Below are 16,678 nucleotides of genomic sequence, written 5' to 3'. Positions count from 1 at the left end.
GCTAGTCTATGTAAATAAAAAAAAAAGTAAAAAGTGCAGGCAACCTTGAGACCGACTAGTAGGCTGTAAGCAGAAAAGCACAAACGAAATCTCCTTTAACGCAGTATTTATTTTCAAAAACAGCACGTTTTCGCCGTAACCAATGTCACAGCTTCATCAGAAGTAAACAGTTAACATATGCCCACACAACATATTTATAGTAATCAAACAGGAAATAGTGGACCACAATATCCTGTAGTGCATAATTAATTAACCTAATTAAAAATGATACTAATATTCACAAATAAAATAAAATAAAAAACCTTACAATAACTTTTATCATAATGTAGGGTTGCATACATGAAATATGTTCACATAATATAAAACAGTTACCTCAAGTAACTCTTCAATTTTAAAATACAAGAAATATTACAATTTTCATTCAGACCAGGTGGTCTGAATGAATCCAGACTCAATTGCCATGCTAATTCTACATTTTCTAACAAAATTGAAACTGGGCCTCCTCTAATAGTTGGCACTACCTGGTCAATGCCCATGAAACTAAAACTATGGCCAGGGTTAATATTCACGTGTTTTGCCAAGGCATTTTCCAATAGAGGTTTTTTTATGGCATAAATGTGTTGGTATACCCTTTCCTTAAGTTTACGGCTGGTCATTCCAATGTAAAAACATGGGCAGCAATTACACTGGGCAAGGTATACCACTGATTTGGAATCACAAGAAATCTTGTAATGTATATAATGCTTAACATTCCTGATCTTAAAAAAACTGCCTGATGTAATAAACTTACACATATTACAAAAGCCGCATCTAAACGACCCCTTAGATCTCGGGCCAACTGACAGATTAGAATTCATCTGTAATAGTTCCTTAAGGTTACTCCCTCTTTTATAAATAACAATAGGGCGTGTTCCAAGTTTATCAATCAGGTTGGGAGAATTAATTACCAAAGGCCAGTTCTTTAGCAAAGAAGCCCATATGTCAGGGGAATGTAAAGTATACTGAGTAATAAAACTCAAAGAAAAGTTTTTCATTTGTCCCAATGTGCTTCCCGTGTCATCCTGGATGGTACATTCATTATTTACAGATGTCAGCCTATTGTTTTCTTGATCCAGTAATGGTCTATAGGTACCTCTTAGACGTTTTGTATCGACTTCTAATATGAGATTGTTAACCAATGTATCAGGATATCCTCGATTCAAAAATAAATCTTTTAGAAACCCACATTAGTTTCTGAAATCATCAAGTGTAGTGCACATCCTTCCTGCACGAACTAACTGCCCCTTAACAATGGACTTTTTTTGTTTAGGTGGATGGAAACTGCTGTAGTGTAGGAAGGAATTGCAATAAGTTGGCTTTCTGTAAATCTTAGAGCAATAAATACCTTTGTCAACATCTTTCATTAATTTAACATCCAAATAATTGGCTTCCATGCTGGAAAAGTTAAATGTAAACTTTAAGCAATCTGTAGTAGAATTTAAACATTCTACAAACAAAGCCGCTTCTTCTTCATTACCATTGAATAAAATGAAAATGTCATCCAAGAATCTGGTGTAGTATCTAACATTCTTCACCAGATTCTGGTTAGACAGTAGAAAATGTTTTTCCCAAAAAGCCACAAATAAATTGGCTAGGCTTGCCCCACAAGGGGAGCCCATAGCAACCCCACACTTTTGTAAATAGAACTGCTGGTCAAAAAGGAAATAGTTACAAGAAAGTACTATACCCAGGAGTTCAGTAACAACTTCAATATCAGTGTGGGATGCTCCTAGCTCCTTAAGAAACAATTCAGTCCATTCAACAGCCTCATTGTGATATAATCCTTATTGTAATATTTCTTGTATTTTAAAATTGAAGAGTTACTTGAGGTAACTGTTTTATATTATGTGAACATATTTCATGTATGCAACCCTACATTATGATAAAAGTTATTGTAAGGTTTTTTATTTTATTTATTTGTGAATATTAGTATCATTTTTAATTAGGTTAATTAATTATGCACTACAGGATATTGTGGTCCACTATTTCCTGTTTGATTACTATAAATATGTTGTGTGGGCATATGTTAACTGTTTACTTCTGATGAAGCTGTGACATTGGTTACGGCGAAAACGTGCTGTTTTTGAAAATAAATACTGCGTTAAAGGAGATTTCGTTTGTGCTTTTCTGCTTACAGCCTACTAGTCGGTCTCAAGGTTGCCTGCACTTTTTACTTTGGTTCTTCGTGTTTCAATTAGTCTGTTTTTTGTGCTTATGGAAGCAGGCATTCCTGTCAGTCCGGCTAGTCCGAACCTTTTTGGGACAGTTAACCAACATAGAAAAAATGAAGAAGTGGATTTATTTTCCCTACTAGCCTCGATTTCTCAGAAGATTGAGGCTTTACATGCCCGTATTGATGTTATGGAACAGCGTATTCCATCTACACGAGCAGGGTCCACTGATAGCGCGACACAACGTATTGGGACTTCCGCTTCAGACGGGCGGTTTTTCTATCCCAGCAGCTCAACCTCCTTTGGCATTACCGTCGGGTGATGCTAACCAGTCTAGTGGGACTGTGCTTTCTACCACTGATACAGCGGGAATAAGCGGAGGTATACCTGCAGTTTTTTCTTCTCAATTGAAAGCAAGTGCAACTAATAATAACTATGCCTTAGCTGTAACGGCAGCTACTAATCCTGAACGCCAGCCCGCTTCTTGTATCCATTCGAGAACCCATGACATTCCTACAGTAGGAGAGCGCCTACCTCTAGAAGCGTGGATTAACAAGGAAAATCCATTTACTTTTTTTACATCTGAAATGGACAGACTTAATGCCCAAGATGAACAGAGGGTTCCTACTGATTCTACTACTATGAATGAACGCCTTAAGGTATTTGACTCAAAGCTTCTTGTTCTAAAAAAATTGCAATTAGAAGCTGCATACTTTAGGCAATGCATTCAGGAGGGCCTGATTCCTAAAGGCTTAAGGAATAATTTTAAGCCTTCTGGACTATTGTTGGACAATAACTACTTATTGGAACTTAAGAGTTTGTTTCAAGAGCAAGGTTTACAATTGTTGCATGTTATTGTTAAACATTATGATTCTAAGATTGCTTCACTTATTACTGATATTAATTTGATTGATGTGGAAGTTAATTCTAATCTCTTGTTTACGCAATTTAAATATGACTATGACCGCATTTTTGTGAGCATAGATTCTTTTCTTGTTAAGTTAAAAATTAACAAAAACAAGAAATTGGTCAGGGACAGAACAGCATACCAGACGAATAAGGCTTACCCCAATTTACTTCATGAAGCTATTGTAGATTCTTTTGTAAATAGTAATGAGCCTTCTTCATCGTTGTTAGCTGATCCTGTCTCAGGATCTGAAAACATAGAACACCAGGGTCCTCAATCTTTCCAAGAGGTGAGAAGAAGTAACAGGATAAAAAATTCCTATAAAGGTCCCAATTTTATTAATAAGGGAACCAATGGGAATGGTAGTCAACAAAATCAAGGTACAGGCATGGTCCCTAAGGCTAATGCTTTTTTAGGACAACAGAGGCAGAAGAAAGGCTCCAACTCGAACCGGAGGAACTAATACTAGATCCAGCTCTTAGTTCCTCTTCTAATGCCTCTATTCCTTTACCTAGATTACACACTAATCACAAAAAAGACTTTATCATCTACAATTTTTCCTCATTGGAATTTGATTCTGACCTCATTGAACTGTTAGCTCTTGGTTTTACCTTTGTGCCTAGTTCTTATGGTAGCGTAGCTAAAGTTCTTATGGAGTTAAAGTGTTTCACTAGGAAGCTGAATTTAAGGTTATTATTTAATAACGAACCTGCTAATATTGGCAATAAACTTAAACTTCCCAGTGTGTATAATCCACCCCTTCAACCTAATCTACTTCTTTTCAAACAAATGTGTGAGATTGATTTAAGACACATTTTTGCAATGCAGAATAGAAATTATGCCATTTTCAATATTTCTTTACAACAACGTCAATGGTTAAATACTTTAAAATCTCTTCCCATTAGATTTTTAAAACCAGACAAAGGTGGTGGATTGGTTGTGTTCGATGACTACCAATATAAACAAAGAATGTTATATGTTCTTGATTCACCAACTTATGTGATTTCCTCTATTAATGAGGTTAACACAACCCAAGGACGCATTCGGGGTTATTTTTGTGACTTGTTTCTAGCAGGTAAAATCGATTTAGATACATACAATTATATTGATATTGTATCTCCCAAATCTCCTGTTATGTTCGGGTTGCCAAAAATCCATAAAAATCAAAACAACCCCCCTATGCGAGCTTTAATCGATGGTAGGTCATCAATGACGTATCCATGTTCTAAACTTGTAGACAATATTTTGTCTAAATACGTCAAGAAGATCCCTACCATTTGTAAGGATTCATGGTCCTTTCTGAATGACATTAATAGTATAAAATTTGATGGCAATTTGAACTTTTTGACAATCGATGTTATCGACTTATACACATCCATCCCTCATAATGAGGCTGTTGAATGGACTGAATTGCTTCTTAAGGAGCTAGGAGCATCCCACACTGACATTGAAGTTGTTACTGAACTCCTGGGTATAGTACTTTCTTGTAACTATTTCCTTTTTGACCAGCAGTTCTATTTACAAAAGTGTGGGGTTGCTATGGGCTCCCCTTGTGGGGCGAGCCTAGCCAATTTATTTGTGGCTTTTTGGGAAAAACATTTTTTACTGTCTAACCAGAATCTGGTGAAGAATGTTAGATACTACACCAGATTCTTGGATGACATTTTCATTTTATTCAATGGTAATGAAGAAGAAGCGGCTTTGTTTGTAGAATGTTTAAATTCTACTACAGATTGCTTAAAGTTTACATTTAACTTTTCCAGCATGGAAGCCAATTATTTGGATGTTAAATTAATGAAAGATGTTGACAAAGGTATTTATTGCTCTAAGATTTACAGAAAGCCAACTTATTGCAATTCCTTCCTACACTACAGCAGTTTCCATCCACCTAAACAAAAAAAGTCCATTGTTAAGGGGCAGTTAGTTCGTGCAGGAAGGATGTGCACTACACTTGATGATTTCAGAAACGAATGTGGGTTTCTAAAAGATTTATTTTTGAATCGAGGATATCCTGATACATTGGTTAACAATCTCATATTAGAAGTCGATACAAAACGTCTAAGAGGTACCTATAGACCATTACTGGATCAAGAAAACAATAGGCTGACATCTGTAAATAATGAATGTACCATCCAGGATGACACGGGAAGCACATTGGGACAAATGAAAAACTTTTCTTTGAGTTTTATTACTCAGTATACTTTACATTCCCCTGACATATGGGCTTCTTTGCTAAAGAACTGGCCTTTGGTAATTAATTCTCCCAACCTGATTGATAAACTTGGAACACGCCCTATTGTTATTTATAAAAGAGGGAGTAACCTTAAGGAACTATTACAGATGAATTCTAATCTGTCAGTTGGCCCGAGATCTAAGGGGTCGTTTAGATGCGGCTTTTGTAATATGTGTAAGTTTATTACATCAGGCAGTTTTTTTAAGATCAGGAATGTTAAGCATTCTATACATTACAAGATTTCTTGTGATTCCAAATCAGTGGTATACCTTGCCCAGTGTAATTGCTGCCCATGTTTTTACATTGGAATGACCAGCCGTAAACTTAAGGAAAGGGTATACCAACACATTTATGCCATAAAAAAACCTCTATTGGAAAATGCCTTGGCAAAACACGTGAATATTAACCCTGGCCATAGTTTTAGTTTCATGGGCATTGACCAGGTAGTGCCAACTATTAGAGGAGGCCCAGTTTCAATTTTGTTAGAAAATGTAGAATTAGCATGGCAATTGAGTCTGGATTCATTCAGACCACCTGGTCTGAATGAAAATTGTAATATTTCTTGTATTTTAAAATTGAAGAGTTACTTGAGGTAACTGTTTTATATTATGTGAACATATTTCATGTATGCAACCCTACATTATGATAAAAGTTATTGTAAGGTTTTTTATTTTATTTTATTTGTGAATATTAGTATCATTTTTAATTAGGTTAATTAATTATGCACTACAGGATATTGTGGTCCACTATTTCCTGTTTGATTACTATAAATATGTTGTGTGGGCATATGTTAACTGTTTACTTCTGATGAAGCTGTGACATTGGTTACGGCGAAAACGTGCTGTTTTTGAAAATAAATACTGCGTTAAAGGAGATTTCGTTTGTGCTTTTCTGCTTACAGCCTACTAGTCGGTCTCAAGGTTGCCTGCACTTTTTACTTTGGTTCTTCGTGTTTCAATTAGTCTGTTAAATAAAAAAAAAGATATAAATCTTTGAAGGTACTCGTGAAAGGTTTGGGAAAAAAGAGAAAGAGGAAAAGAAAACCTTCTCCTAACACGTGGTTGTGATAAAGCTTTTTATGCGAGATCGATTCAAACTTCCCTTTCTCTGTTGGCATTCTAATAGGGAACATGTCTTTTCTCTGACTTAGTGATCCCCTCAAGAAGATACTTATTTTATTGCTGTTTTAAAATATATGGGGACATTTTCAGCTTGTGTGTATTTAACCCCCTTCACCTGATAGGAGATATAGTGTATCTCAATGTGGAAAGCAAACTGGCTGTTTAGAACTCTGCAATTATATTCCTTAGTCAGGAAACAGGCAGCTTTGTTAAGCATCTTTCAGACATCAAAAAGATGCTTAAGAAAGTTATGTTAAACATCCTTTGGCACTGCTAAGCTCTAGTCTCATGTTGAAGAATAAAACGGCCACCACTGGATAGCAGTGAAGCATGTTTTCAGCTTTAAATGCCATTCTACACTTTGCTGTGGCAGAGTGAAGTATCTATCCGCTTTTAAAGCAATTTGTTCATCAGATGGTCATTTCACTTCTGCCTATTGTTCCTGTGTCTGTGCTAACTGTTTTGTACTTTTCAAACACAGAAAACACTTTTTGTTGTCCTGGTCCACTTCAAGAAACACACAACACCGAATGTCATTTGACAACCTTAAACACGATTGTTAACCAATAATTATAAATTACAACCAAAAACATGACACAGGTAATGATGACATCCATGAAAGAAAACATAAAGTAAACATAAGGGCAGCATAACCGCTCACCCTTGATAAGCAGCGCCCCCACTTGCTCACTTATCTTTGCACTAACAAGGCAGTATTACCCCACTCACCTTCAATTTATTGAATTACACCACCATCCATATAAGCAGCTCTGCTTGCTTATTAACTTATCCAACAGAGCAACCGCTCACTTTCCTTCCCAACTTTTTGGAGAGGGAACAGAAGAGGGAAAGCCTGCCCCTGTTCTTACCCTTCTCAAACTGAAGTAACCGCAATCCCACTAATAAAAAGGGGGAGGGAGGGTAGCAATTTCACACCAAAAATGTGACTCCTACATAAGTTACACTTGAAAAAATGCTCTAAGCCCCTTCCTACCCTTACCTCATTTCCTCCTAAACACCCCCCCCTTAATCCTATCCTCCCCTTATTCTCTTAATTCCTGCTGATCTATGTATCTAGCCCCACTTGAAGATGTCCCAGACAAAATGGTCTGTTCCAAACCTCATTTGTCCTGGTCCACTTCAATAAACACACAACACCGAATGACATTTGGCGACCTTTATTAAACTTCCATAAACATGATTGTTAACCAATAATTATAAATTACAACCAAAAACATGACACAGATGATAATAACATCCATGAAAGAAAACATAAAATAACCATAGGCCAGTGTAACCACTCACTCTTGATAAGTAGCATCCCCCACTTGCTCATTTATCTTTGCACTAACAAGGCATTGTTACCCCACTCACCTTCAGTTTATTGTATTACACCACCATCCAAATTAGCAGCTCTGCCCATCTTCTCCACTCACCAGCCTGACCAGGCTGTTCCCCCTCTTTCTGACCAACTTCCAGCAATCACCAGTAAGGCAGTACGTCAAACATCATTCGGTGTACCCAATCCTCTGTAACCAATCTGGATAAAAGTCATTACCTCCTGACCTTATACATAACTGACAACAGCCAAGTACCTAACAGCTGAAAACAACCACAGACAACCACAGACCCCCTCTCCTTTGCTAAAGTAGCAAAGCATAACCTCATCACCTAACATAACTACTGCCCATGAACTACTTAAACCATACCACCCTGCCAATGCAAACCTTGCAATGATACCAAGAACATTATCAGCCACTGAATCCACTACTAAGCTCACTACTACTGAAGCCATGCCGAGGCAATTGCATACCACCATGCCACATAACAACCCCATTTATCGTCCAATGAAAAACTTTTTTTTTTTGCTGTTCAGTGAATGTAATATTCTTCTTAAATTTCTTTAAATTCCATTTAATAAAATGCTCCCATCACACCAACTACCCATTATAAACAATAAGACACTTAAACCACCATCATAGCCAGTAGAAGTACGACCCCAAATACACCACCAACAATAGACAAAGCTAGGCCAAGCTAACCAAAAAACTATACCAACAAATTAGAGAATGACCAATGCCACCAACACAATATACCAACAAATTAGAGAATGCCTGATGCCACTTGGTCACACAAAGTCAGTGCCACGCTATTACCACTCAGAATATAGTGAGATCAGCTCAACCCAGTCTCACCTGAAACTGCAGTAACTCAACACTAAATCCTCCAATCAAAGCCCCCATTTGCTTGCAAGCCTAACTTACAAAATGCAACCCACAAATCCCCTACCTCTAATGTCTGTAACAGTATCTGACCTATTCCAAAGAAGACCCCAGCTTAAAGAAAAAAAAAAAAATTCAACCCTGATGCTCCCAATATGAAATCAAACCAAGACAAGACAGTGCATTGTGACTGCAGGGAAGACAAACACAACAAAGCAACCACTCCGTATTCAGCTGTACTACTGGCAACACGTGACCTCCTTTCATACTGCTCCATCAGCCGAAACACTCATCAGCTTCTTCTCAGCTTCTCTTGTCTGTCAAGTCCACATTTCATCTGTCCCCAAGTAATACCAATTCTGCATGTCCCCATCTGCACTCATAGTGCTCTGTAAAAGAAAAAATTGTAAATATTCCACACAGGCATAATTGAAATTCTTACTGACCATTATACACCACAAAGGGCCTTTCTCATTCATCAATTGCGTAAAATACAGACACTACCAGATGTAAAGCAACCCTGAAAATTAAAGTGTCCTACCAAAGATCCCCATAAAATTACCTTCTAACTCCCATAGTAACGGTATGACAGATAAGCCTGCGAACTAAAATAAAGTCTCATTTTTTTAGATAAAATTATTACTCTTCTACCAACACAGGAGGTTTCAACAAAATTAATGATAAATAAAGAAAATTAAAGCTGTCCACAATCCTGCTATATCACCATTTACAAAACCAAGAGATACAAATTCCCCATATGGCTCCACATATGTGCCCTTAGGACAAGGACAACATGCACCCTTGTCCGTCTTAACAAAGAGCGACTTGCACTGCACTCTGGATTATGAAATCCCACTTGCCTGAACATGGCTAGGTTATGAAAAACCTTAGAACCATTAGTCTGGAAACCACCCCTAGTACAGAATAACTTAAACTTATAATACTTTTCACAACATCTCAACCCAACCCCCCCCCCCCGCAGCATACCCTATCTTCCATATAAAATTGCACAATAACCATAACTGAAACATCAATAACTAACCTACTTAAAGGCCCTAAGCCAATAACCTAATGACTTCCTATGCCTGTGCATCCATCCCTCCTACTAGAACCCAGAGACCCCTCGTAACTTCCCCAACCCTGCTTAGACCAGCCCCAAGATACACTCTCTTCACTTGCAGACACATTACCCAAACCGCACCAAATACAACATACATACCCTAAAGAGCCACTAAATAATTTGATTTTTCAGCCTTTTGTCCATTAACATTTGAGCTGGTAAGACACTGTCTCCCTGTAGTGGGTATCCCTGCATTCCAAAACTGAGAGATGACTACATTTACAGCTTTTGTTCAGCTGTTTTGATTTCAGACTATTTAGTGTTTGAATATTTTCTTTATGTGCATATTGGGATGTGAATAGTATGAACTGTATATTATATGTTTTATTTCCCAGTCAGTCATAGATCTTCTGAATTAATCTTTTTTGTATTATAGACCACTGTCAGATATGACAACATACGCTGTACATTTTTCTTGTGAATATTGACTTTAATGGACTAAACATGTTGCATTTGCTGTATTTTCATTTAATTTATTTCAGATTTATTTAAGTCAGGGAACTTGAAGTAGTCAATTACACATGTTAGAAAATTATCTTATTTGAAATAGAAATATCATTCCCTGCTATGTTCTATGGGTTATCTGATAATGGATACATTAACGATTATTCCTTTTGGATGTTGATATGATATGCATTGCAAATGTCATAGAGTTGTACTACAGTTAATCAACATTCCTGGTTAACACTTAATATCTATTGCTTTTTCTTTGTGCATTGCTCTTCCAAAATGTAGTTCATGTCTTCTCAGATATTGGGAACAGTTATTCTGTCAGCTTTGAACACTGAGCCCTGGACACAACTTTTATTTTTCCTAAAAAGAAAAGAAGGTCAAATTCCATTTATTACTGAAGTTTTTTTTTCCTCAGACTTGTATTGCTTTACTGTTAATATCTGCATTTCTAAGTCAGTGTCAGTACATCTTTGAATGCTTTTAACTTTTTTTATGACATTAGTAACTGTTATTTTTCCACAAAAAAAGTCTTTAGTTTTTCTTTTGGCAGTTCTTTAAACATCTCTTTTTGCTATACTCAGATTATCACTCCATATGTAATCCCTTGCCAGGTATGTATTTCACTTCCAATCATATTCTATAAATTAACATCGTCTGCAATTTTAAAAGGGCGTTATAAGAGGACTTCCCAAATATCATTTGAAAGAGTTTGTCTATTTTTTTTTTTTTTTGGAACTTCTTTGCCATAGACATATTCATAGAATTTCTCACATCCATTTCTACCTGAGTACATATTTTCCATCCAAAAGTAAATTAATTTGACTCAAAGGCAGCTGGTGTATACTCTGGTAAGGTCACTACTCGTATAACAATTTGACTGTCTTCTGTTTGCAACACATCTGGCTTATTCTAAGCATGGTATATTAATGGTGGGACAATGTGACTACTGCTTTTAATCATTTAAAATGTTTCACCTTTTTATTTCAGTGCTATGTGTTGCTTTAACATCTTCCTTGGGAACATTGTTATATCATGTATATTGGGTACAAACTTCATGAAATACTGTAGTATTTCTACAAACCCATGGAATACCTGCAAATCTTCTGGCTTTAGCATTTGAAATAAATGCTCAGACATTTCTTGCACCAGATTTCAGACATTCTTATGTTAGAATTTGATCCTTGTATTTCAGACTGTCACTTACATTTTACAATTGACCTTTATTTACTTGAAATGTGTAGCTAGCAGCTTTGTCTCTTGTCATGCTCTTCTTGTGTCTAACCCCACACTAACGAATAATCAGTTATGTTTGCAGTCCTTCCTAAGCCTTCAATTAGTTATGCAATAACTCTATTGAATACCACTAATGCTGATGAAATGCCAAATAGAAGTCTAAAGTATCTGTTCTTTCTTAAATGGATATTAAATGTACATATTTTGGAGCTTAGTTCATCTAACTTTATTTGCAGTAAACTATAGTATTTCCCCTGGCATGGAAGTAACATTTTGGCATTCTTGAGATTTCATTGCTTGTGTGTAACCAATAGGTAATACTTTGTTTTACTCCATTTATGCATATCTTGCAGAACACTGTAAGTGTGAATTGTGATTTTCTCTATAATGACCATGCTACTCACCTATTCTTTTGTCTCTGACTACATTTTAATGGTACTCAAGCATTCCATGATTTATAACTCCTGTTCTAGTTTACTCCTGAGAGTCACTAATACTTTCTAAGAGAAACAGTGTCATGTTTTCTTTCTTTCTTTCTTTTTATATTCTTCAGGGAATCTACATTGTGCTGTAAACAAATTAGCACAGTCATTCAGTATATCATTGCTGTGGCGCTGCACAGTATTTGTGTTGCCACTGCAACTGTTTGATTATTTTATGCCTACATTTTATAATACTTTTATCATTTTTGGATTGTTACAAGCCAGTCAGCTTAAGACATTAAAATACGCAGTTTTATAACTGCTGCAATGTGGGAAAGGATATTCATATTTAAAGTCGCATCATCATTTTTTGACCTATTGTCTGTACCCATTGGCCCAGTGACCAGAATATGTTAACAGTGTACACATATAATATCTGTTCATTACTTTTGTACTCCATTGCTTTGAAGATATATTGAGACAACATGCTAGACCCTGTTCACTAACTAGTTTAAATTCATCATTCTTTCCATTAATTCTGATGATTTGTTTCCAACAATCTGACTTGCACTCTTGTATAACTGCTTCTGCTGCTTTTTCAGATTTCACTGTGTCAAGTCTTTTCTCTTCAGTAGTACCACAAACCGCTGTTTTGTATATTTCTGTTGAACAATATGTACTTTCCTTTTAAAACACTTACTTTTATATGTGCTTATCTTTGAAAAATGTTCTTTTTAAACCAGAGTTGAAAAAATGATTAAATGTAGGACATCTATTCCCCTTATGCTTACAGTTACAACTGCTTCAAGACACATGGATCAGAATTACACAACCATTCATCTAAACAAGCTAGACATTTGAATTCCTACTTATCAGTATTTTATGACATCTATTACTTTTGCAACGTATCAGCTTTTTTTTTTTTAGACTTTTTATTTGACTCCCATTTTATCTTTGCTTTAACCTCCTTTGGGCTTCCCTACTTGCACCTAATCTGACCATTCATTTTGCTGCAACAGAGATGAGAATTCCAGGACAAGGCAAGAGCCTTAAATTACACTTGTTCCTACAAACTAAAACAATGAGTGAGAAGGTCACTGAAAAAACAATCAGTAAAAACAAAAAGAAAACTCCAGAAAAGCTAGAACTTCCAATGAGTGACCTCCCAAACCTCTTGTATCAAAGGCATATGGGATATATGCAAATGAGCCTTATGAACATCAGGTGTTTCAGCTAATTGGCGATTCTGAATGCCCATGACTTGTTTTGTCGTTTTACAGGACAATTTCAGGCCAATAAAGCCAAACCCTACTAGCTGTGTATATGCATATTTCGGCCTTGTTATGACCTCATCAGCACAGCACAAGCAGAGTGTTTGACTAAGCATTAGAAACACAGTGCTGTTATACCCAGCTGATGTCCATTATAATTAGGGTCACTGCAAAACAACCCATAGAACAGTTTCTCCTCAGCTGTTTTGCAAAGGAAGTTTGCATTTTTCACAAAGAATACTGCTGTCTCTTAGAGAACTTGTTCAGTTGATACATTACAGGATATAGAAGTACTTGCCATAGTTCATGATAAAAAAAAATGAATCAGTAGTACAAGGATGTGTTTGCATTGGCAAGTCTCAACAGTTATAGTCGTTAGTACAAGAACATGTCTTTTGTAGTGATGTATGTAGTAGCGGGCATTTTGATTGAATGTGTGAACTAACATGTGATTTGCCTCATGTCATATGCAATTAAAATGAGTATGCCCCCAAATAAATATTCAGATAGTTCATTAAAGTGGCAGACATCTTCCTTTGCATGTATAACATGATCAGATGAAAAAATAAGACATTCAGCCATACACTGTTTTCAAAATTTTGCATACTCTTCATTAAATGTACAGATGTATGAAAAAGCATTGCTCAACCTTGATGTCAGGTATCATTACAGCTACAAATAGTAAGAACTGCAAAAAATATTGTCTCTATAATTGCTACAGTGAGGACATGCTTCATGTCACAAATGACATCCCAGACTGTGTACTACATGAACTACAAAATGAACTGGCACCTCACCTAAGTGTCATGTTTAATCATAGCCTCACCTCAGGATTTGTGCCCACTGAGTGGCACACAGCTACAGTTATCCCACTCCACAAGGGGGGATCCACCTTGGATCCCGGAAACTACCGTCACATCAGTCTGACAAGCCTTATCTGCAAGGCCATGGAGCGTATTATCATGGAACTTATAAACAAAGACATTGGCAACCTTCAAACACTGGACCCCACCCAGTTTGGGTTTGTGAAGGGCCGATCTTGTCTCCTGAACCTGATTGACTTCTTCGAATCAGTCTCCAGAGCCATGGACAAGGGTAAGGTGGTCCACACAGCCTATCTAGACCTTGCCAAGGCCTTTGACACCATCCCCCACTCTGGAATCATAGATAAGCTTACTAAACTGGGCATTAATCCCTACGTCACCCAATGGGTTGCTAACTGGCTTACTGAAAGAACCCACACTGTAAAAGTAGCCGACTCCAAATCCAGCTCCAGACAAGTGACAAGTGGAGTACCTCAGGTTCAGTCTTGGGACCGCTCTTGTTTGGCATCTACTTCTCTGAAGTACAGGCCAACACTAAGGGACTCTGGCTAACAAAGTTCGCAGATGACTGCAAACTGGGAGCCATTATTGAATCCCCAAATGATGTGGATACTCTACAAAAGGGCCTTACAGAAACAGATGCTTGGTGCCAGAGCCATGGGCTCAAGCTCAATGCCAAGAAATGTATAGTTATCCCCTTTGGGAAAAAACATGTATCCGTGAATTACCATATAGGTGGCAATACACTAAACACCGAAAGTGTGATAAGAGACTTAGGGACACAGGTGGACAGTGGTCTCACCTTCGATAACCACATTGCCACAACAGTCAGGAAATCCTTCTATGTGGCACACCTCATCACTAAGGGCTTTTCATCCAGAAAAAAGAGGGTCATTGTCCCACTGTACTCGCCCCTCATTAAACCCATTATAGAATACAATGCCCTGTTTGGTATGTACCTCTCAAGACATCTGCAACAACTGGAAAGGCATGAAATACCTCACTAAAAGAATCACAGGCCTAAAGCAGATGCCCTATGCTGACCGTCTTAAAAAACTCCAGCTATACTCTGTCACATATCGTCTACTCAGAGGCGATCTCTGCTTAACATACAAGGCCATGTCAAACCCAGAGCTGTTGGACATGCTCCACTTAAAGAAATCCCAATCACTCAGAGCCACACGCTCCTGGGATCTAAACCTTGTCATCACAATAAACAAAACATGTTGGAGGGATAGGTTCCTGACCCAGAGACTTCCCAGACTTTGGAATAGATTGCCCATACATGTCAAGCAGAGTGCCTCTCTGGCCCTCTTCAAAAGGAACCTTGATGATTGGATGGGAGAAAGGAAATTCACCTTTGGGATCATGTCAGTTGCCCTGCTAGACAGGGGTCCAGGGAAGTAAATAGTGTGGGAAGAAATAGCCAGGGAATTGTTATGGCTAGGCTTGTATAGGCCCTAGGGCTGATAGCCTAGTACCAAACTATGAAGCTATGAACATTCATAAGTGGATGCATCATTCTATTTACATGAACAACCAAAGCAACTCTCTGTCAGTGCTGTTGATAAAATATTGGCTTTCTTGAGCTGATGTGTTTCTGAAAGTAAGTGTGGAAGCATAGCCTTTTTGGGACTGTGAAAACAGACCAATTGCCCCCATGATTTTGAAAGTTTGAGAACCTTGGCAGAATTGATTTTTGTTGATACTGATCTTGTATAAAACTGTATAAAATAAAGTGTTAAAACTTATATAGCTACAAAACAAAAGACACAGTTTTAATGTTTATCATTAAGTAGTAGGTACATCAACAGGTGTCACCCTTATTTTGTATAAACAAATGCAGTGCAGAGTGACGACTGACACCCGAGAAAACAACCAGTGAATACAGCTTACTGTATTTCCTGACCAGGAATAGTTTACCATGTTTAAATTCACTTTTGTTTCTTTGTAAAAAAATCAGAATACATTGAGAACCTGAAAAGGATAAACTGAATATCAGAAAATGAAAAAAACAGAACTTCTCCACTGTGTATCACAGAACAATAACAGAGACAGAATACAGTGCACATTTTGAAGTGTGCAGTTGAAGCATTATAAACTATGTTGGCGGATTGCAATGTACCTTGCATGCTGACTGATGATCCTACATTTTCAGCCATTCATTTGCCAATATGATTATCTTGGTGGAGAATCATATAGGTCCTTTGTCAGTTTTGTATAAATCATACTACTGCACAGTGGCGTAGAAGTATGAAGCTCTTACTACTGCTCAGACAACCCAGGTTCAAGTAGAGGCCTGAGGGCCTGAGTGACTAGCAGGGAAATTGTAGGTGCTTCTCCTGGGAGGTGTGTGTGTGTGTGTGTGTGTGTGTGTGTGTGTGTGTGTGTGTGTGTGTGTGTGTGTGGGAACATTAAATGGCTGGAGGCAAAGTGCTTTCTGTAGGGAGGCCACAGTGCCCTGCCTATGCCAATTCCATGTGGAATTGTGAGGCAGTACTATAGAGTTCACTCATTGTATGTTCCCTTCAGGATATGTGAACATGTCAGAGTTGGGGGAACTGGGTAGGGTAAAACAGAAAAACCTCATACGGCAGTATCATGTCCTGTGGTCCCAGGATACCTTAGAGTTCCAGTCTGGCCCCAATCCACTCACAGAAGA

At 37.5% G+C, this 16,678-nt stretch overlaps 1 protein-coding gene across 1 annotated transcript in view; it reads left to right on the top strand.

Annotated features, from left to right (window-relative positions):
• The window catches only part of SYNE2 (spectrin repeat containing nuclear envelope protein 2), a 3,814,665-nt gene that overhangs the window by 1,173,624 nt on the left and 2,624,363 nt on the right, over positions 1 to 16,678 (top strand). The window lies entirely within an intron of this gene.

This window comes from Protopterus annectens, chromosome 6.part0, assembly GCF_019279795.1.
Source record: "Protopterus annectens isolate FY-2018-M chromosome 6.part0, PAN1.0, whole genome shotgun sequence".
In the NCBI taxonomy this organism is placed as follows: Eukaryota; Metazoa; Chordata; order Ceratodontiformes; family Protopteridae; genus Protopterus; species Protopterus annectens.
This window is presented reverse-complemented; position numbering and strand designations above follow the sequence as displayed.